The sequence below is a fragment of the Neoarius graeffei genome, chromosome 26, assembly GCF_027579695.1.
Source record: "Neoarius graeffei isolate fNeoGra1 chromosome 26, fNeoGra1.pri, whole genome shotgun sequence".
In the NCBI taxonomy this organism is placed as follows: Eukaryota; Metazoa; Chordata; class Actinopteri; order Siluriformes; family Ariidae; genus Neoarius; species Neoarius graeffei.
The window spans coordinates 27,337,224-27,359,987 of record NC_083594.1 but is presented as its reverse complement, the minus strand read 5'-3'; the positions used below and the strand labels follow the sequence as shown (position 1 = coordinate 27,359,987).

General features: G+C 47.0%; 1 protein-coding gene across 1 annotated transcript in view; it reads right to left on the bottom strand.

The window, feature by feature from the left end:
- Nucleotides 1-22,764, bottom strand: part of LOC132874352 (acid-sensing ion channel 1B) — a 595,724-nt gene that overhangs the window by 320,022 nt on the left and 252,938 nt on the right. The window lies entirely within an intron of this gene.

The following is a 22,764-nucleotide window of genomic DNA, read 5'->3' as shown; positions in this document are numbered from 1 at the left end:
ACACTCATTAGTAGTCTATTACAATATGAAAGCACAGATGCAGAAGTTACAGAGGCAACCTTTTGCTTAAATGCCTTAACGGTTTGCATTTGAATAAAAATGTACTCATTCTTTATAAATATTTATACCACAGCACTGTTGAATGTTTGATTCTGATAACCATGTTGGAAAGGCTTTCCACTAGATTTTGGGGATTTGTAGGGATAAGTGCTCATTCAGCCACAAGAGCATTATTGAGGTCAGGTACTGATGTCAGACAAGACATCCTGATGTAAAGTCAATATTCCAATTAATCTCAACAATGTTCAGTGGGGTTGAGGTCAGAGATCTGTGCAGATCACTTGAGTTCTTTCACTTCAACCCTGGAAAACCATGTCTTTACTGACCTTACACTGAGTACAAGGGCATCGTCATGCTGAAACAGGTTTGGGCCCTGTTTGGATTCCACTGAAAGGAAATCTTTAATGCTACAGTATACCAAGACATTTGAGACAATTTTGTATACAATACAAAATACAGTATATATACACAATACAACATATGGCCAAACATATGATTGACACCTGAAAATCACACCCATATGTGGTTCTTTCCCAGACTTTTGCATTGCATTCCATTACACTACAGGCATTTAGCAGACACTCTTATCCAGAGCAACACCCAAGTACAAAAGTCAGGTACAAGAAGTGCTGAACTTCTTGACAAGAAAGTCTCATCTCATCTCATCTCATCTCATCTCATTATCTCTAGCCGCTTTATCCTGTTCTACAGGGTCGCAGGCAAGCTGGAGCCTATCCCAGCTGACTACGGGCAAAAGGCAGGGTACACCCTGGACAAGTCGCCAGGTCATCACAGGGCTGACACATAGACACAGACAACCATTCACACTCACATTCACATCTACGGTCAATTTAGAGTCACCAGTTAACCTAACCTGCGTGTCTTTGGACTGTGGGGGAAACCGGAGCACCCGGAGGAAACCCACGCAGACACGGGGAGAACATGCAAACTCCACACAGAAAGGCCCTCGCCGGCCACGGGGCTCAAACCTGGACCTTCTTGCTGTGAGGCGACAGCGCTAACCACTACACCACCGTGCCGCCCTGACAAGAAAGTTCCAGTGCCAAATGTACAAGTGACAGAATAACACCTAGTGTAATATTCTGTTGAAGTAGCAACAATCAGCAAACAGCCAAGGAAAATGAGTCAACCATACAAATGAGTTGACAAAGTAAAACTAAACAGAGAAAAATAAAACCCCAACAGCTAACACTAAGTCATCATGACCAGGCTAGACAGTACACAGCCTGGGTTGGTCAAGACAGCAGTACAGCAATGTGGTTGCACAGTGGGCAGAGGTGTAGCCTGAAGAGGCAGGTCTTCAGTCTGCGCTTGAAGGTGGTCAGGGAGTCAGCAGTTGTGACCTCGATGGGAAGGTCATTCCACCAACAGGGAGTCAGGACAGACAGCAGTTTTGAATGGGCTGGGCAGGAGCGGAGAGGAGGCGGGGCCAGGTGACCAGTAGCAACAGAGTGTAGGGATCTGGCTGGCATGTCGAGTCAGATCAGTCTCTGGAGTTATGCTGGCCCTAACCCCTTGACTGCCTGGTAAGCTAGCACCAACATCTTAAATTTGATGTGAGCTGCAACAGGCAACGAGTGAAGGGCAGCAAGCAGAGGGGTAACATGGGAGGAACGGGGGAAGGTTGTAGACCAGGCAGTCTGCAGTGTTCTGGATGAGCTATAGGGACCTGGTGGCAGATGCTGGGAGGCCAGTGAGGAGAGAGTTGCAGTAGTCCAAGCAGGAGAGCACTTGGACCAGGAGCTGAGTACAGTAGATGGTGAGGGAGGGGCAGATCCTTCAAATGTTGGCACAAAGTTGAAAACACAGAATTGTCTTGAATGTCTTTGCATACTTCAGCATTAAAGATTCCCCTTCACTGGAATCCAAAAGGGTCCCAAATCTGTTCCAGCATGACAATGCCCTTGTGCACAATGTTAGAGCAGTAAAGACATGGTTTTCTAAAGTTGAAATAAAAGAACTGAAGTGTTCTGCACAGATCTCTGACCTCAACCCCAGTGAACACTTTTGAGATGAACTGGAATATTGACTCTACATCAGGACTTGTTGCCTGACATCGGTGCCTGACCTCAATCATGCTCTTGTGGCTGAATGAGTACTTATCCCCACAGCCAGGCAGCAAAGGCTAGTGGAAAGCCTTCCCAGAAAAGTGGAGGTTATTATAACAACAAAATGGGAGTAAATCTGGAATGGAATTTTCAACAAACACATATGGGGTGATTGATCAGGTATCCACAAAGTTTTGACCATATAATGTATCTTATTGTTTCCACTGTAACAACTTACACAGGTGAATCTTCCACACACATTATTGACACTGTAATGTTTTCTCTGTCCAGTGTAAATGCTTTGTAATTATCAGAAGTAAAGTTGTAAAAAAAAGTTTCCTGACACAGGAAAGTCTTTAGGATAGAAGACTGTGTGTTTTAGGGAAACGTGACAAGCTGTGAGGTGTGCCCCTTTTGGGAGGCATGTGAGTACTACAGGGGAGGTGTAGGAACATGGAATTAGAGCATAAACGGAGTGAGAAATAAAGAAAAAGGAAGGTGGGAATGTGAATGTGAATGTAGTAGTGGTGTTTGGGTTGGTCTGGGCGTTGGTGGTGGTATGCAAGGGGGGTTGCCTGAAATTTATTTTGATTAGCAAAGAGTGGGTTTAACTAAAAAAGTTTGGGAACCAGTGCTTTAATAAATGAAAAAATGCAAGTTGCTGTGGTATAAGAGAAATAAAACAATTCAATATGTAACCTGTTGGAAAATAATCAACCTAAGGATGGCAACAGTAACTGTTTCATCACAACACCCCACCGTTGATTATGTGCCTATAATAGCATGTCCCATCATGTTTTATTCTTATATCAGGAATGATGATTTGGCATGATTTCAGAAAACAGGCCATCACTACTAAACTGCAAAGTCATTCCCATTTTAACTGAGCAAGCCTGTATCCTTCAAAAGTTTTAAACAGCTTGTATCTGATTAGTCAACTGCAGGAGCATAATAGATAAATAACATAATAGATCTTTTCCCGAACGCATGCCTTGGTAAATCAGTGTCAGTTCTGTCTTGTGTACACTCCATTTTCTTTCATTTGCATAATAAGTAAATAAACTAAAAACAAAATATCTAGCTCAGGAAAATACACTTCCAAGGTCTAAACTTGTATTCCTCACTGTCATAACTAAAGCCTTACTGGAGTTACTGAATAATATGCACTAACTTTTATTCCATATAAATTAAACATCCTTGCCTATTTGACATAAAAAAACCTCATCATTTACAAAGCAGCTACACAGAGAAGGATGATCCGCCACTGAATCTGAGTTCTTCCAAGGGTTTTTTCCTATTACCTTCATCCCATTTTTTTGACATTGTTTTTGCCGAGCTCATTAAATAAGGACTAAAACATGATGAAGTGTGTTATAGGAAAGTAATCAAAAATGGGATGGCATGATATAACCTGAGTTACTGTTACCACCCAGAAGGTGATTATTTCTCTGTAACAAGTGTTTTATTTCTCTTATACCACAGCAATTTGCTACTGAATACAACCCTGATTCCAAAAAAGTTGGGACAAAGTACAAATTGTAAATAAAAACGGAATGCAATAATTTACAAATCTCAAAAACTGATATTGTAGTCACAATAGAACATAAACAACATATCAAATGTCGAAAGTGAGTCATTTTGAAATTTCATGCCAAATATTGGCTCATTTGAAATTTCGTGACAGCAACACATCTCAAAAAAGTTGGGACAGGGGCAATAAGAGGCTGGAAAAGTTAAAGGTACAAAAAAGGAACAGCTGGAGGACCAAATTGCAACTCATTAGGTCAATTGGCAATAGGTCATTAACATGACTGGATATAAAAAGAGCATCTTGGAGTGGCAGCTGCTCTCATAAGTAAAGATGGGAAGAGGATCACCAATCCCCCTAATTCTGCACCGACAAATAGTGGAGCAATATCAGAAAGGAGTTTGACAGTGTAAAATTGCAAAGAGTTTGAACATATCATCATCTACAGTGCATAATATCATCAAAAGATTCAGAGAATCTGGAAGAATCTCTGTGCGCAAGGGTCAAGGCCGGAAAACCATACCGGGTGCCCGTGATCTTCGGGCCCTTAGACGACACTGCATCACATACAGGCATGCTTCTGTATTGGAAATCACAAAATGGGCTCAGGAATATTTCCAGAGAACATTATCTGTGAACACAATTCACCGTGCCATCTGCCGTTGCCAGCTAAAACTCTATAGTTCAAAGAAGAAGCCGTATCTAAACATGATCCAGAAGTGCAGACGTCTTCTCTGGGCCAAGGCTCATTTAAAATGGACTGTGGCAAAGTGGAAAACTGTTCTGTGGTGAGACGAATCAAAATTTGAAGTTCTTTATGGAAATCAGGGACGCCGTGTCATTCGGACTAAAGAGGAGAAGGACGACCCAAGTTGTTATCAGTGCTCAGTCCAGAAGCCTGCATCTCTGATGGTATGGGGTTGCATTAGTGCATGTGGCATGGGCAGCTTACACATCTGGAAAGACACCATCAATGTTGAAAGGTATATCCAGGTTCTAGAGCAACATATGCTCCCACCCAGATGACATCTCTTTCAGGGAAGACCTTGCATTTTCCAACATGACAATGCCTGTTGGAGCCATATTTGAGATTGATAGAAATTTGCTTTGAGTTGCTGGCAACCTGTAAAAGAAAAAGATTTTTAGTTAGTTATTATAATTACTTACCTGTTATGTTTATATGCCTACCTCTTTGTTTATATACTTACCTCTTATGTTATGTATACTTACCTGGACCTAAACACCCTCTGTCCAGCCCAATGCACCTGTGATGTGGGTGGTACTGTGAAACCCCTCCCTCCGACGTTCATTGGTGGCGCGAATCACAGATTTAATTGGTACACTCACAGGTGCCTCGCAGACAGAGTGTGAGTAGGACACAGTTTTCGACCGCATAGCGTACCCTCTTAGTTTATACCTTTTTTTACCTTGTTTGTTGGATTCATTGAAAGTCAACTGGACTGTGGAAAATAAATGGAACAACATCTCGTTTTATTTCACTCTCCATGTGTGCTCACTTTGGAATGTGCGTCTAAACAACCCCACACTCTGCCTCGCATGGCCAAGGAAATGTTTGGTATAAAAAAATGGCCACAACATTAATCGAAAACTGTGTCCAGTAAGGCTTCTCTACAAACCTAATTGAGCTCTTCAGGAAGAAGAGAGACCTTACTGGTCAGCTTTTGGCAGCGCTTTTATGTCAAACAAAGAGCTCTGAGCCAACAGACATCAGGTGCCTTTGTCTTCGGGGACTGCCAATCCACTCCTGGGCATCCTGCTGAGATTCAGACATGAGAGAATCGCATTAATGGCAGACATTGAAGCAATGTATTATCAGGTGAAAGTCCATAAACATCAGCGTGACTTCCTGAGTGGCCACAAGGAGACACCAGCCAACCAATAGCAGTCTATCAGATGACTGTTCACCTTTTTGGCACAGTGTCGTCACCAAGCATTGTGAACTTTGCTTTGAAACAGACAGCAGTGGACAATTCGCATCAATTCAGCATTGAAGTGCAGTACACAATCAAACACAGCTTTTATGTGGATGACTGCTTGAAGAGTGTGCCCACTGTACAAGAAGCAATCCAGCTCACCAGTGACTTGAGAAAAGCATGTGCCCAAGGTGGCTTCATTTTAAACAAATGGGTGAGCAACAGCTACAAAGTTCTGGAAACCTTCCCTGAAAGCCACAGAGCTGCAATTGTGAAACATCTTGACTTGGATTTAGATAAACCACCACTGGAAAGGGCATTGGGAATACAGTGGAACATCCAAAATGACAAATTCACCTTCCGTGTGGCTGTGAAAAACAAAACCCCTACCAGACGCAACATTCTCTCTGTGGTGAGTTCCATTTATGACCCACTAGGGGTCCTTTCTCCCTTTACACTTCAGGCCAAACAAATCTTGCAGAAACTCTGTCAGGAAAAGTATGGATGGGACGACATGATTCCTGATGAGATGACCGGACCCTGGAAAAGATGGCTCACAGAATTAGATCAGTTATGCAGATTTGAGATGGACAGGTGCATGAAGCCTGAGAATTTCACTACGAAGACTGCTGAGCTGCACCATTTCTGTGATGCAAGAGAGTCAGGATACGGAACTGTAAGTTACATCCGACTTATCAATGACACCAATAATGTTCATGTTGCATTCGTTCTTGGGAAGGCTAGAGTAGCTCCTCTGAAACAGCTAACAATCCCAAGACTGGAGCTTGCAGCTGCAACACTGGCTGTGAAGGTTGACAGGATGTTACAACAAGAACTCCACAGGGAACTGTGTACTTCCACCTTCTGGACAGACAGTACAACAGTACTGAAGTACATTCACAATACAACAAAACGATTTCATACTTACGTGGCAAAGAGTTGCAGTAATCCACAACCTCTCCAACGAACATCAATGGAGGTATGTACGCTCTGAACAAAATCCAGCGGATGATGCATCACGTGGCTTGCGTATAAAGTCACTCTTGAATTCCACCAGGTGGCTCAACGGCCCCCTCTTCCTGTCACAGGATGAAAGTGAATGGCCTGGCATGCCACAGGAACTCAGCCATATCCCTCCTGGTGACCCAGAGGTAAAGCCTGATGTCACTGTGAACACCGTCAACCTCAACAATGCTGTGGCCACCACCACTCTGATTGAGTATTACTCTTCATGGAAGAAATTAGTAAGAGCTGTGGCATGGCTAATCAAGCTTAAGAGATGTCTGCTACAAAATCACAAAGGGAAAATACTTACCAGCAAACAGGATGAGCCAAAAGGCTTAACAGTGGAGGACCTGGACGAAACAGAGAAATCAATCATTCGTTATGAACAGCAACGACACTTTGATTCAGAATTTAGACTCTTAAGAATAGACAAACCAGTGAAACCTGATAGCTCTGTATTCAGACTGGATCCAATCATCGAAGATGGCATCATGAAGGTTGGAGGACGGATAGGTAAAGCACCAATATCCACGGATGCAGGCCAGACCTGGAACCCAGAAGATGGTGGCGCTACCACAGGATCGGGTCACTCCCAGCTTGCCACCATTTTCACATATGGGCATCGACTTCTTTGGACCTATGGAGGTCAGGAGAGGCCGCTCACATGTGAAATGTTGGGGAGTGGTCTTCACCTGCCTGGTATGCCGAGCCATCCATCTTGAAGTAGCCTGGAGTCTGGACACCGACTCCTGCATCAATGCCATCCGGCAGTTCCTGTGTAGGAGAGGACAAGTACTTACCATAAGAACAGACTGTGGCACCAACTTCACATGCGCACAGAAGGAACTGGAAACTGCGTTGAATCAGTTAGATAATGAAAAGATCCAAGATTCTCTGCTAGCCAACCATGTCAAGTGGCTATTCAACCCACCATCTGCAGCGCACTTTGGAAGAGTATGGGAAAGACTTATCCGCCTGGTTAAGAAGATACTCCTCTCAATCATACGGCAACAAACACTGGATGACGAAATGCTACAGACAGCCTTGTGTGAGGTTGAATGCATTCTCAATGACCGACCCTTCACCACCGCATCCAGTGACCCAAATGATCTGACACCCTTGACGCCTAACCACCTGCTGCAGTTGAAAGGTGAACCTCCTGGTCTCTTCAACAAAAAGGATGTGTACAGCAGGAAATGGTGGAGACAAGTCCAATATCTGACAGATCTGTTCTGGCGAAGGTGGACCACGGAATACCTACCACTAATGCAGCAACGACAGAAGTGGACCCACGCTAAGAGGAACTTCAGAGTTAATGACATTGTGGTGCTGGTAGACCCGGCAGCGCCTAGGAATTCTTGGCCCCTTGGTAGGGTGGTCAAGACCCTGCCCGGGCCCAAAGGTCTTGTGCGAAGTGTGTTGGTGCAAACCAAAACCAATGTGCTGCAAAGACCTATCAGCAAGCTCTGCTTGCTTCTTGAAGGCGAAGAGTCACCCTAGTTTGGCTCTAAAGTTCCCATTGCATGCTCTCATTAGTGACAAACCCAAACATTCCTGTGCGTGCTCACACACCAGTCCATACACTTGCATTCATGGACTTCACAATTCTGCACCACATTTACATTCATTGTTTGCACATACATGGACTTTGCCATATTGCACTACATTTACATTGGACTTCAACTTTTTTCAACTTTTTTGAACCTTTTTGACCTTTTTCACCTGAAGGACTTTACTGGCGCACAAAAAAAGAACAAAATGTAAAAAAAAAGTAAACGTTGTGATTGATATTTGGTATTACCTGATGTATAGTGATGTAAGAACATCAGAAGTCCTATTGCATTTCATTTAGTACTTTTGGCTCCCTTTAGTAGCTTATGGCTTCCTTTGTATATATGAACTGATGTATTATGGTTATGGAACATGAGAAGGTGTCTTGCATGGCATCTATTTAGTGTCATATGGCTCCTTTTGGTAAATAATGTTAGTAATTGTCCTGCAGTAGCCATGACAATTAGGGGCCAGTGTGTTGGAGCCATATTTGAGATTGATAGAAATTTGCTTTGAGTTGCTGGCAACCTGTAAAAGAAAAAGATTTTTAGTTAGTTATTATAAATACTTACCTGTTATGTTTATATGCCTACCTCTTTGTTTATATACTTACCTCTTATGTTATGTATACTTACCTGGACCTAAACACCCTCTGTCTGGCCCAATGCACCTGTGATGTGGGTGGTACTGTGAAACCCCTCCCTCCGACGCGCATTGGTGGCGCGAATCACAGATTTAATTGGTACACTCACAGGTGCCTCACAGACAAAGTGTGAGTAGGACACAGTTTTCGACCGCATAGCATACCCTCTTAGTTTATACCTTTTTTTTACCTTGTTTGTTGGATTCATTGAAAGTCAACCGGACTGTGGAAAATAAATGGAACAACATCTCATTTTATTTCACTTTCCGTGTGTGCTCACTTTGGAATGTGCGTCTAAACAACCCCACACTCTGCCTCGCATGGCCAAGGAAATGTTTGGTATAAAAAATGGCCACAACAATGCCAAACCACATACTGCATCAATTACAGCATCATGGCTGTGTAGAAGAAGGGTCCGGGTACTGAACTGGCCAGCCTGCAGTCCAGATCTTTCACCCATAGAAAACATTTGGCACATCATAAAACAGAAGATACGACAAAAAGACCTAAGACAGTTGAGCAACTAGAATCCTGCATTAGACAAGACTGGGTTAACATTCCTATCCCTAAACTTGAGCAACTTGTCTCCTCAGTCCCCAGACATTTACAGACTGTTGTAAAGAAAAAAGGGGATGTCTCACAGTGGTAAACATGGCCTTGTCCCAACTTTTTTGAGATGTGTTGTTATGAAATTTAAAATCACCTAATTTTTCTCTTTAAATAAAACATTTTCTCAGTTTAAACATTTGATATGTCATCTATGTTCTATTCTGAATAAAATATGGAATTTTGAAACTTCCACGTCATTGCATTCCGTTTTTATTTACAATTTGTACTTTGTCCCAACTTTTTTGGAATCGGGGTTGTACAATGATTAATTTACTAATAAACAAACACTTTAACATCTACAAGACAAAGTAGTTTTTATCACTTGCATTATAGCAGCACACCATGACTGTATTAAAAAATTAAAATAAAAAAAAACAAGCAAAAAAAGAAAAGAATGATGTGGTTCCATGCCATTCCGTTCTACAGAAATAAAGCCAAAATAACTCCATCATGTCAAATTTGGAGCCAGAGATTGCGCAGTAGGGACTTTCTGCTGCTATCTGGAGCCAGAGTCTACACAATAGAGTCTTAGTCAGGTACACCTACTCATTTGGTTGATGTCAGGTACCCCTTCTCACAAGGTCCAGCAGATCACCAAGGCTGTCAATCACTTCATCCCCAAGCATGTTCACGCCCTTTTACAATATGGTAGAATAACGCAAAAACTAATTTCTGGGGTAAAATAAATGTGCACGTATCAGCCAAACAATTTATATCTTATTGACATTCGGCTCCCTGAGACAGCACCGGCCTCGGTTAAGGCCGTTGCTGAGACAACATTTCCCCCTGAAGGTCACTGCTGGGAGACGCTCTCGCATTCCTCTCATTCCTTCTTCAACTTTCCGCGGTCACCATTTTCACCCCCAGTGTGACAAGCGGGTGCATGACCAGCGCCTTCATGGCTGCAGGAGTGGACAGCTGCTTGCTTGCGCTGGGTTACCTCTACCTCCTCCCCTCCCCCCACCACTCCTGATTGCCCCCTCCTTCCCCCCTTCCCCCCCTTCCCCCCTTCCCCCCCTCAAGTCCCATGTTTAAAAGTGTACTTGTGTTATTGTGTGCTTATGTGCAGAGGTTTTTAAATGTTCCCACACTGTACTCCTGACAGGAGCATGGGGGGGGGGGTGTGTGTGTGTCTTTTTTCCTCATCTCTCCTCATGTTATTATTGTGTTTCCTTTTCATTTATCCCTGTCTTCCTGTCCTGTTCCCCCTCTGTAAGGACATGTTGATGGTCAATTTCACTGGCAACAGTGATAATAAAGGGTTCATTCATTCATTCATTCATTCATTCATAGGGAAAGCTAACAGGCTGAATTAAACACTGTAGACGGAAAGACAGTTTAGATGAGAAAAGTCCATCCATTAATTATCCATAACCACTTATCCTTGTGCAGGGTCACGGGCAAGCTGAAGCCTTTCCCAGCTGACTATGGGCGAGAGGCGGGGTACACCCTGGACAAATCGCCAGGTCATCGCAGGGCTGACACATAGAGACAAACAACCTTTCACACTCACATTCACACCTACGGTCAAGTTATTTGTGCCCATAACTGCCGGAGTTCCCCAAGGCAGTGTTTTGGGGCCCTTACTTTTTCTCATTTTTATTGATGACCTTGCATCTCACTTAAAGAATGACCTTCACCTATTTGCAGATGATTCAACTTTACATGTCATTATAAAAAATCCTGGCCTGAGAAACACCTGTGCTGAGAGCCTACAATGTGACCTGGACAAAATAGACAAGTGGGCCTCTGACTGGTGTATAACATTCAATGCAGGTAAAACTGAGGAGATGATTATTAGTAGGAAACGAGAACAGACCCACCCTCCTCTCTACTTCTTGAATGAAGAGCTAAAGCCCACACAGAGTATTACTCTCCTTGGTGTCACCATCACTAATACTCTAACTTGGACTCCATTCATCAAAAGCCTTGCCAAGAAGACGGCTAGGAGGTTATACATCCTTGGGTGCACAAGAGACCTTCTCCCTCTTCAGGCTCGGATAACAGTACATACGGTAAGGCGTATATCCGTTCCCTCATGGAATATGCTTCCCCAACATAGAGCGGTGTGGCACAATGGCTCTAAAGCTGCTAGACAGACTCCAGAGGAAAGCTGTATGCCAACTTCAAATTAGGGACCCACAACAGGCCGGCATTTTCCCCTTGAACCACAGGAGGAAAGTAGCCAGTCTCAGTACCTTCTACCGGCACATCTTTCTGCAACCCTCCGAGGAACTTGTAGGAATCTTGCCAACCCAAGTTACTGGAACATAAGTAACCCGTTCAACTACAAGTGGTCACCCATACCTCATCAATGTGCCAAGATCCAACACTCAGCTACATTTATCTTCATATGTACCAAGGAGGGTGGCACGGTGGTGTAGTGGTTAGTGCTGTCGCCTCACAGCAAGAAGGTCCTGGGTTCGAGCCCCGGGGCCGGCGAGGGCCTTTCTGTGCGGAGTTTGCATGTTCTCCCCGTGTCTGCGTGGGTTTCCTCCGGGTGCTCCGGTTTCCCCCACAGTCCAAAGACATGCAGGTTAGGTTAACTGGTGACTCTAAATTGACCGTAGGTGTGAATGTGAGTGTGAATGGTTGTCTGTGTCTATGTGTCAGCCCTGTGATGACCTGGCGACTTGTCCAGGGTGTACCCCGCCTTTCGCCCGTAGTCAGCTGGGATAGGCTCCAGCTTGCCTGCGACCCTGTAGGACAGGATAAAGCGGCTAGAGATAATGAGATGAGATGAGATCTCTCTTCAAGTTGACAATTTGAATTAGACCTGGCACTACTGTTACAGAAAATTAATCACCTTCTGACCAACCAGAATCGAGAACACAACAGTAACATAGACAGTGATGTCTATAAAGACAATTTGTATTAAAATGCAGTTCTATTTCACTGAATATAATTGAAGGCAGTAAAACTGGTGAACATTCTGCTACTAGATACTATGATACTATGGTGTTTTTTTTTAACAAGTAAAGATTATAGTCTGAATAAACAAAATACATAGTTTTGTTAGACATTTGTACAAATGAATTAAAGATTGAGATTTTCTTCCAGACACCCATGCTCACTCAGCTCACACTGCGATAAATTTTACAGATATTGATTAAAAAAAAAACTGTGTTGGTGCTTCATCTGTTTAAACTGAGAGATGAGATAAATTTTGGAAATAACTCTTTGAAGCATTTTGACAAAGGTCATCAAGAAAGTGGTGATAAAATGGTCTAGGCTGTCCTTGATTAAATAGTGTGTATCATAATGCTTTGCTGAAAGGCTGCCAAGTTCTTAGCTCAACTTATAGACTGCTGTATATTTAGCCGTGGAGCAGAGCAGGAAACACAGCTTACAGTGTGTATTGGAATACACAGTCTTAACTGTGGCGGCACGGTGGTGTAGTGGTTAGCGCTGTCGCCTCACAGCAAGAAGGTCCGGGTTCGAGCCCTGTGGCCAGCAAGGGCCTTTCTGTGCGGAGTTTGCATGTTCTCCCCGTGTCCGCGTGGGTTTCCTCCGGGTGCTCCGGTTTCCCCCACAGTCCAAAGACATGCAGGTTAGGTTAACTGGTGACTCTAAATTGACCGTAGGTGTGAATGTGAGTGTGAATGGTTGTCTGTGTCTCTGTGTCAGCCCTGTGATGACCTGGCGACTTGTCCAGGGTGTACCCCGCCTTTCGCCCGTAGTCAGCTGGGATAGGCTCCAGCTTGCCTGCGACCCTGTAGAAGGATAAAGCGGCTAGAGATAATGAGATGAGATGAGATGAGATGAGTCTTAACTGTGAGTCTGTTTCTCTGTGATCCCTAAATGTGGATGCAATGCCACCTCAATAATGAATGTATGAATAAACAACCACTAAAGATTATAGAGAAATCAATATTAGTTGGCAGTGTAAGCTCAGATGTATTCTTCATTTATGGATTTTACATTAACTAGTATCATGGCACCATGACACGGCATGATGGATCGAACTGATCGTTTAAGCTGTTTGTCTTTCGTTTTGACAGGGAATTATACAAATAATAAAAAATATCCAGTGGTTAACACACATGTATAAATGGGGCTCCATCAGCCTTGAACATCTGAACAATGAAATCTGGCTTTCAAAATGTTCCAAAAGGAAATATCCTAGAAACATACATGGAGATTAGAGAACAAAGTTAAAACCTTCAGCTTCTGTACACATCCATCCATTATCCATAACCACTTATCCTGTGCAGAGTCATGGGCAAGCTGGAGCCTATCTCAGCTGACTATGGGCGAGAGGCAGGGTACACCCTGGACAAGTCACCAGATCATCACTGACACATAGAGACAAACAATCATTCACACTCACACCTACGGTCAATTTAGAACCACCAATTACCCTAACCTGCATGCCTTTGGACTGTGGGGGAAACCAGAGCAAACCCACAAAGACACGGGGAGAACATGCAAATTCCACACAGAAAGGCCCCTGTCAGCCACTGGGCTCGAACCCAGAACCTTCTTACTGTGAGGCGACAGTGCTAACTTACCACCATGCCACCTTCTATACACAGCACAGTGATACTGATAAAGACAACCATTCAGTGTAAGACAAATAATGCAGAAATACAGTATGTTAGCTGTGTAGATTTAAATATCTACAGTATTTTATTATATCAGGTGGCACAGTGTTGTAGTGGTTAGCACTGTCGCCTCACAGCAAGAAGGTCCGGGTTTGAGCCCCGTGGCCGGTGAAGGCTGTCCTGTGCAGAGTTTGCATGTTCTCCCCGTGTCCACGTGGGTTTCCTCCGGGTGCTCCGGTTTCCCCCACAGTCCAAAGACATGCAGGTTTGATTAACTGGTGACTCTAAATTGACCGTAGGTGTGAATGTGAGTGTGAGTGTGAATGGTTGTCTGTGTCTATGTGTCAGCCCTGTGATGACCTGGCGACTTGTCCAGGGTGTACCCCGCCTTTCGCCCGTAGTCAGCTGGGATAGGCTCCAGCTTGCCTGCGACCCTGTAGAACAGGATAAAGTGGATAGAGATAATGAGATAAGATGAGAATAGCCAGTCAGAGCGTGCGATTGCAATTGCGCGCTCTGACTGGCTACTCTACTATGAGGATATCAGCTCATATACCGTGAGTAGAGAACAACAAAATGGTGGAGCGCATCAAGTCAGATATATCACTTTATCAACTACAGTATTTAAAAGAAACAGAAATAGCTAAAAGAATATAGGTTTCCCCTCCCCCAATATCTCCTGTTCCACACTCCAGCCTAGTCGTGGTTTAAGTTGGTTTGCCAAACGCCAAAAAACCCTAAAGAAGAAGAAAATTGTCGAGCATGTTACTGAACCAACCAAGGACAAAATACAAACTCTACTCAAAAACAAAACTCCCCAAAATACAAAAAAAGCAACAAAATATGGAATAAAAATATAAGTAATATATATTAGCAAAGAGATTGTATAATGTTATCTGATTCATTTTTTAAAACTTGATTAAAAGTTTTGTGTGGAAACTTTTTATCGCCATTAACCATGTTGGATTGGAAGTGTGGGCTGGAGTAATAAAATCATGATAATGCTCTATAATATAGCTATTTAGGCACTTCCTAAAAGTGATGAGTGTTTGAGCAAAATATTTGCAAGGGCACAAAACCAACCTGAATAGAATTATAATATTATTGTATATGAACCATCAAATTGTGTAGTGTAGTGTATTTCACATCAATAAATTACTGCATTGTCTGCGATAGTGATACCAATAATGAGATACACATCACAGTTATGAATACATATTTTTTCTGCTTTGGGTATGTGTGTGTGGTCATTGCTCACTTGTGTGTGCATTGCTTCAGATGGGTTAAATGTAGAGGAGGAATTTCGCTGTGCTTGAGTGTACATGTGACAAATACAGGCTTCTTTTTTCTTATTCCTTTCTTTGACACCAGAAACAACACCACAATATTTATTATGGTGTGACTCTTTTGTGACGAAATTTATTATGGTACCTGATGGACAGCAGTGAACCAGCGCTTCACTTTACATCAGTAGTGACGATCAAGTATTAACCGGGGCGATTTCTCAGAGACAACAAGGGAAGCCGAGCTTCCCCTAAAATTCTCTCCCCAAACTGCGGTGTCTACGACGTTGAATTCTCATTAAAACAATAACTTGCATAACATAATATATGCCCCAAATTGTATTTATGTTCATTACTATCCTGTAACTTATTTGAGTGATGTCTGACGAACTTGCAGTTCGCTACGAGAATCACCTTTGCTGCCAGGCTGTAACCTTTCTTATTTCAATGGGCTCTATGGACTGGCAGCAGTGTTGCCAGATTGGGTGGTTTTAAGTGCATTTTGGCGGGTTTTGAATATATTTTGGGATGGAAAATGTCAGCACTATCTGGCAACACTGACTGGCAGCCGGGTATCCGTTGCAGTCTACGAGACGGCTCTGAACAGCCAATTTCGGCTAGTTGTTATTGGTTAAAATCGACAAAATCGTCACTTCCAGGGAAGCCGGGCTTCTCTGGGACTAAACGAGACAGTGGGAGGGACAAGAAGCCGGGCTGATCTGCATCTCATCATTGAGTTACATGTTGATCCTGGGATTGAGATGCTGGCCTCTTCTGCCCCTCGGACCTGCTTGATCCATCCTGGTGCCCTGTGTCTGGTCGGAGTTTTATCGCCCCACTCCTGTGAAGGACGGCCCCATGAGGACAGTTGAGGGTTATACCTGTTAAAACTGTTAATATTATAGTCAGGCTGTCTGTTGTTGCCCAAATGAGGATGGGTTCCCTTTTGAGTCTGGTTCCTCTCGAGGTTTCTTCCTCATGTCGTCTGAGGGAGTTTTTCCTTGCCACCGTCGCCACAGGCTTGCTCATTGGGGATAGATTAGGGATAAAATTAGCTCATGTTTTAAGTCGTTCAAATTCTGTAAAGCTGCTTTGCGACAATGTTTATTGTTAAAAGCGCTGTACAAATAAACTTGATTTGATTTGAAACTTGATTTGATCTGATAAAGGATTATTGGAAGTAGTGTGTGGCAGCGGGGGCGTGGTCAAGCGCCGGTCTGTGACAGGAGGGTGGAGTCGGGGAAGGTGAGTGGCAGAATCGTGACACCTGAGGATAACTAACCTGTGTTTGTGTGTGTGTTTTCCCAGTAACCGCTCCCTATTTAAGGAGGCAGAGAGAGAGGAGAGGGAGCGCAACCCGGGACCAGACGAGTGTGTGTGTGTGAATGAATGAATGAATGAATGAGAGTACTTAGACTGAAAAGTTATAAAAATAAATCGCCTTGTCTGCCTCCAAACGTTGTCCTGCCGTCCTCTGTGCTCCACCCACACTCGATACGCGCCACAGTGGTGCCGAAACCCGGGACAAGGTGGAGCACCAACACAGCAGCCCCATGGAATCCTCCCCGTTCGCGGACTTGGTCCACGCCCTCGCCACGGCTCAGCAGAGCCAGCACCAGGCACTTGTCACGCTCCGAAAGGAACAGGAGCGCCGCTTTGAAGCCCTGGTGCTGGCCCAGCAGGAAGATCGAGAGGCGTTCCGGCGTCTCCTTGCGTCGGCGGGGTCCACCAGCGCCCCGGCCGCGGGCCTGTCTCCCCTCACCGTGACCAAGATGGGCCCGCAGGACGACCCCGAGGCTTTCATCACATTGTTCGAGCAGGTCGCCGAAGCCTCGGGGTGGCCGATGGAGCAGCGCGCGGTGCGCCTCCTCCCCCTCCTGACGGGAGAGGCGCAGCTGGCTGCACTACAGCTCCCCGCCGACCGCAGGCTGGCCTACGCCGACCTTCGCCGGGCTGTCCTCCAGCGCGTGGGGCGCATGCCGGAGCAGCAGCGCCAGTGCTTCCGCGCGCTGCGGATGGAGGAAGTCGGCAGCCCGTTCGCGTTCGGCCAGCAGCTCCGGGACGCCTGCTGGCGGTGGCTGAGGGCCGAAGATCGCGACGCCGAGGGAATCATCAACCAGGTGGCGCTGGAACAGTTCATCGCCCGCTTACCAGCTGGAACCGCGGAGTGGGTCCAGTGCCACCGCCCGGCGTCGCTGGATCAGGCCGTGGGACTGGCGGAGGATCATCTGGCGGCTGTTCCGGCAGCAGGACAGTGGACGACAGCATCTTCTTTCTCCTCTTCTCTCTCTCTTTCTCCCCCCCTCCTCCCGTGTCCCGTCCTCGCCCCATTCCCCCACCGTGGAGGCGGGGGCCGGCTCCACCCCAGCCGGCCCGCCACACCCGTGGTGCCCTCCTGTTTCTCCCTTCCGTGTCTGTCTCTCCCCCCCCTCAGGTGAGTGAGCCCCAGAACACAGCTGCAGAGGGAAGGCCCGGGCCGGTTTGCTGGCACTGCGGGGAACCGGGCCACCTGCAGCAACAGTGTGCAGCGATGGAAGTGGGGGCGGTGGTGCGGATCCCCGACGCGCCAGAGGCTGCCCTCGATTGGGCCGGAGCGTATCGCATACCGGTAAGTGTACAAGGGGCTACATATCAGGCGTTGGTGGATTCAGGTTGCAATCAGACCTCGATCCGCCAAAGCCTGGTGCAAGACGAGGCATTGGGGGGAGCACAAGGGGTGAAGGTGTTGTGTGTGCACGGGGATATTCACAGCTACCCGTTGGTGTCGGTCCACATACATTTCAGAGGGGAGAAATCGATAGTGAAGGCGGCAGTTAATCCTCGCCTTACCCACTCTTTGATCTTGGGGACTGATAGGTCGGGATTTCGGGGTTTAATGGCACGCCTAATAAAGAGTGGGTCCTGCCGGTTAACAGGGGAGGGTCCCGGTGTCGCGTTGGCTGGAGCTGCGGTCGCAGAGCCATCTACGTCATCTCCGCGACAGAGTGAGGAGCCACCGGCCCCTCCTCTTTCTATTGGGGAATCCCTCGCAGATTTCCCACTGGAACAATCGCGAGACGAGACTCTGCGACACGCGTTTGACCAAGTGAGAGTAATCGATGGTCAGACGCTCCAGCCGGGCGCCACCCCATCCTTCCCCTATTTTTCCATGTTGAAGGATAGGTTATACCTAGTGACGCAGGACACTCAGACGAAAGAGCGAGTCACCCAATTGCTAATTCCAAAGAGCCGCCGGGAATTGGTATTTCAGGCGGCTCACTTTAATCCCATGGCTGGACACCTCGGGCAGGATAAGACACTCGCCCGGATAATGGCCCAATTCTATTGGCCGGGGATTCGCGGCGACGTCCGTAAGTGGTGTACAGCGTGCCGCGAATGCCAGTTAGTAAATCCAGCGGCCATTCCAAAAGCGCCCTTGCACCCCCTACCATTAATCGAGACCCCGTTTGAAAGAATTGGGATGGATCTCATCGGGCCATTAGATCGGTCAACACGAGGGTACCGCTTTATATTGGTTCTGGTGGACTATGCAACGCGATACCCGGAAGCAGTGCCTCTTCGCAATATCTCAGCACGCAGTATTGCGGAGGCCCTCTTCCACGTCATCTCCCGGGTTGGAATCCCGAAAGAGATTCTGACTGACCAAGGCACCTCGTTTATGTCACGAACACTGAGCGAACTGTATGGGCTACTGGGTATTAAGCCGATCCGCACCAGCGTTTATCACCCACAGACGGATGGTTTAGTTGAACGGTTCAACCGCACCCTCAAGAATATTATCAAAAAATTCGTAAGTGAGGACGCACGTAACTGGGATAAGTGGCTCGAACCCTTGTTGTTTGCAGTGCGAGAGGTCCCCCAAGCCTCCACGGGGTTCTCCCCGTTTGAATTATTATATGGGCGTAAGCCGCGCGGCATCTTAGATGTACTGCGGGAAAATTGGGAGGAGGGACCTTCACCGAGCAAAAACGAAATTCAGTACGTTATGGATCTGCGCGCAAAACTCCACACGCTCACCCACCTAACTCAGGAGAATTTGCGGCAGGCCCAGGAATGGCAAGCCCGCCTGTACAACAAGGGCACGCGCCTTAGAGAGTTCACTCCGGGAGATAAGGTACTCGTCTTGTTGCCCACGTCGAGCTCCAAATTAATCGCCAAGTGGCAAGGACCCTTTGAGGTCACACGGCGAGTCGGGGACGTCGACTATGAGGTTAGGCGAACGGACAGGGAGGGGGCGCTACAGATCTACCACCTCAATCTGCTGAAACTCTGGAACGAGGAGGTCCCCGTGGCGTTGGTGTCGGTAGTTCCGGAGAAGGCGGAGCTGGGGCCGGAGGTCCAAAAAGGGTCATTGGCATCACGTACCTCTCCGGTCCCCTGTGGAGACCACCTCTCCCCGACCCAACTCACGGAGGTCGCCCAGTTGCAGGCCGAGTTTTCGGATGTGTTCTCGCCCCTGCCCGGTCGCACTAACCTCATAGAACACCACATAGAGACGCCCCCGGGGGTGGTAGTGCGGAGCCGTCCTTATAGATTACCCGAACACAAAAAAAAGGTGGTTCGGGAAGAACTTCAGGCCATGCTCGAAATGGGCATCGTCGAGGAGTCCCACAGTGACTGGAGCAGCCCGGTGGTCTTAGTTCCCAAGGCCGACGGCTCGGTCCGGTTCTGTGTGGACTATAGAAAAGTCAACGCGGTGTCTAAATTTGACACGTACCCAATGCCTCGTATTGATGAGCTGCTCGATCGACTAGGCATGGCTCGCTTTTACTCGACACTGGATTTGACGAAGGGATATTGGCAGATCCCCTTGACTCCATTATCCCGGGAAAAAACGGCCTTTTCCACACTGTTCGGCTTACACCAGTTCGTCACACTTCCTTTTGGGCTGTTTGGGGCGCCCGCTACGTTTCAGCGGCTGATGGACCGGGTCCTCCGGCCCCACGCCACCTATGCAGCCGCTTACCTAGATGATATAATCATTTATAGTAATGATTGGCAGTGGCACCTACAACACCTGAGGGCCGTCCTTAGGTCGCTGAGGCGGGCGGGACTCACGGCCAACCCGAAGAAGTGTGCGATTGGGCGGGTGGAAGTACGGTATCTGGGCTTCCACTTGGGCAACGGGCAGGTGCGTCCCCAAATTAATAAGACAGCAGCGATTGCGGCCTGCCCGAGGCCCAAGACCAAAAAGGGGGTGAGGCAGTTCCTGGGGCTGGCTGGCTACTATCGTAGGTTTATACCTAATTATTCGGACATCACCAGCCCGCTGACTGACCTCACTAAAAAGGGGGAGCCAGATCCGGTCCAGTGGACGGAGCAGTGCCAGCGGGCTTTCTCTGAGGTAAAGGCTGCACTGTGTGGGGGGCCACTTTTACACTCCCCTGACTTCTCTCTCCCTTTTGTGTTGCAGACCGATGCGTCGGACAGAGGGCTGGGGGCCGTTTTGTCCCAGCAGGTGGAGGACCGCCCGGTCCTGTACATCAGCCGGAAGCTGTCAGTGCGTGAGGGGCGCTACAGCACAATCGAAAAAGAGTGCCTGGCGATTAAGTGGGTGGTCCTCGCCCTCCGTTACTACCTGCTGGGGCGCTCTTTCACTCTCTGTTCGGACCACGCGCCCCTCCAGTGGCTCCACCACATGAAGGATGCCAACGCGTGGATCACCCGTTGGTATCTGGCACTCCAACCCTTCAACTTCAAGGTGGTCCACAGGCCGGGGGCGCAGATGGTCGTGGCGGACTTCCTCTCCCGTCAAGGGGGGGGGAGTCGGCTGCGGGCCAGACGAGCGCCCGGCCTGAGTCGGGCGGTGGGGGTATGTGGCAGCGGGGGCATGGTCAAGCGCCGGTCTGTGACAGGAGGGTGGAGTCGGGGAAGGTGAGTGGCAGAATCGCGACACCTGAGGATAATTAACCTGTGTTTGTGTGTGTGTTTTCCCAGTAACCGCTCCCTATTTAAGGAGGCAGAGAGAGAGGAGAGGGAGCGCAACCCGGGACCAGACGAGTGTGTGTGTGTGAATGAATGAATGAATGAATGAATGAATGAGAGTACTTAGACTGAAAAGTTATAAAAATAAATCGCCTTGTCTGCCTCCAAACGTTGTCCTGCCGTCCTCTGTGCTCCACCCACACTCGATACGCGCCACATAGTGTTTGAAAGACATGAGGAGGGCGGTACTTCGGCGAGGAACACGGAAGTATGATCAGTCAGTCCCTAGCGGATGTTGAGAAAGTGTAGTCGTGTGCCAAATGTGCTGTCCGAATTTCTTTTCATATAAACGGTTCTTCTCATTGATGTCTCTGTACATTACTTGTAAATAAATGTAAATATTACTCGTTGTGCTCTGTTAACTTTCATCCATTCTATCAGTTTGATCATTCGTGAATTCACTCGTTTATTTCATTTGTAGTTCAATCTGGTTGTAGGCTAGCTTGAGCCTTATTGGGATCTGCAGTGCTAGCTGCTAACAGAAATTGGTGAAGTCTCTGGAAAGCACAACCAGCTGGTATGACAGGGTCACAGACCATTTTCTGGAAAAGGAGCGGAGGGCAGAATTTGTGTATAAATAGTGTTCATGTTCATGAATCTGAAGTGTGTATATTGTTCAGTAATGTTAAGAGAATGGTGGGCTCTGTGTTATAGGTTATACCTGGGTATAATATTCAAGGTTCTGTGTGTTGCATAGCCTACCTGGTTATGAATTTCCAGACTGTGTTGCAGAAGATGTTCAAGGATGTGTTGCACAGCTGGGTGTTGTGTTAAAGACTCTGTGTTGCATATCAGGGTATGATGTTCAAGGCTCTTCGTTGAATAGCCAGTGATTTTTGGATGTTTGATATTTTTGATTAAGGATATGAGGCACTAGCCTGGCAAGCCAGACTATAACATGAAATGTACAAGCAAAAATACTTTCTGCCACTAGGTAGGGTTGTCTAGTTTCTCGTCTCGTCTCGTCTTCTTCCGCTTATCCAGGACCGGGTCGCGGAGGCAGCAGTCTAAGCATGGAAGCCCAAACTTCCCTTTCCCCAGACACCTCGGCCAGCTCCTCGGGAAGAACACCGAGGCGTTCCCAGGCCAGCCGAGAGACATAGTCCCTCCAGCGTGTCCTGGGTCTTCCCCGGGGCCTCCTCCCGGGGGGACATGCCTGGAACACCTCCCCAGGGAGGCGTCCAGGAGGCATCCGAAAAAGATGCCCGAGCCACCTCAGCTGGTTCCTCTCGATGTGGAGGAGCAGCGGCTCTACTCCGAGCTCCTCCTGAGTGACTGTGCTTCTCACCCTATCTCTAAGGGAGCGCCCAGCCACCCTGCGAAGGAAACTCATTTCAGCCGCTTGTATCCGCGATCTTGTTCTTTCTGTCATTACCCAAAGCTCATGACCATAGGTGAGAGTCGGAACGTAGATCGACCGGTAAATTGAGAGCTTCGCCTTTTGGCTCAGCTCCTTCTTCACCACGACGGACCGGTAAAGCGACCGCATCACTGCGGAGGCTGCACCGATCCGCCTGTCGATCTCACGCTCCATCCTTCCCTCACTCGTGAAC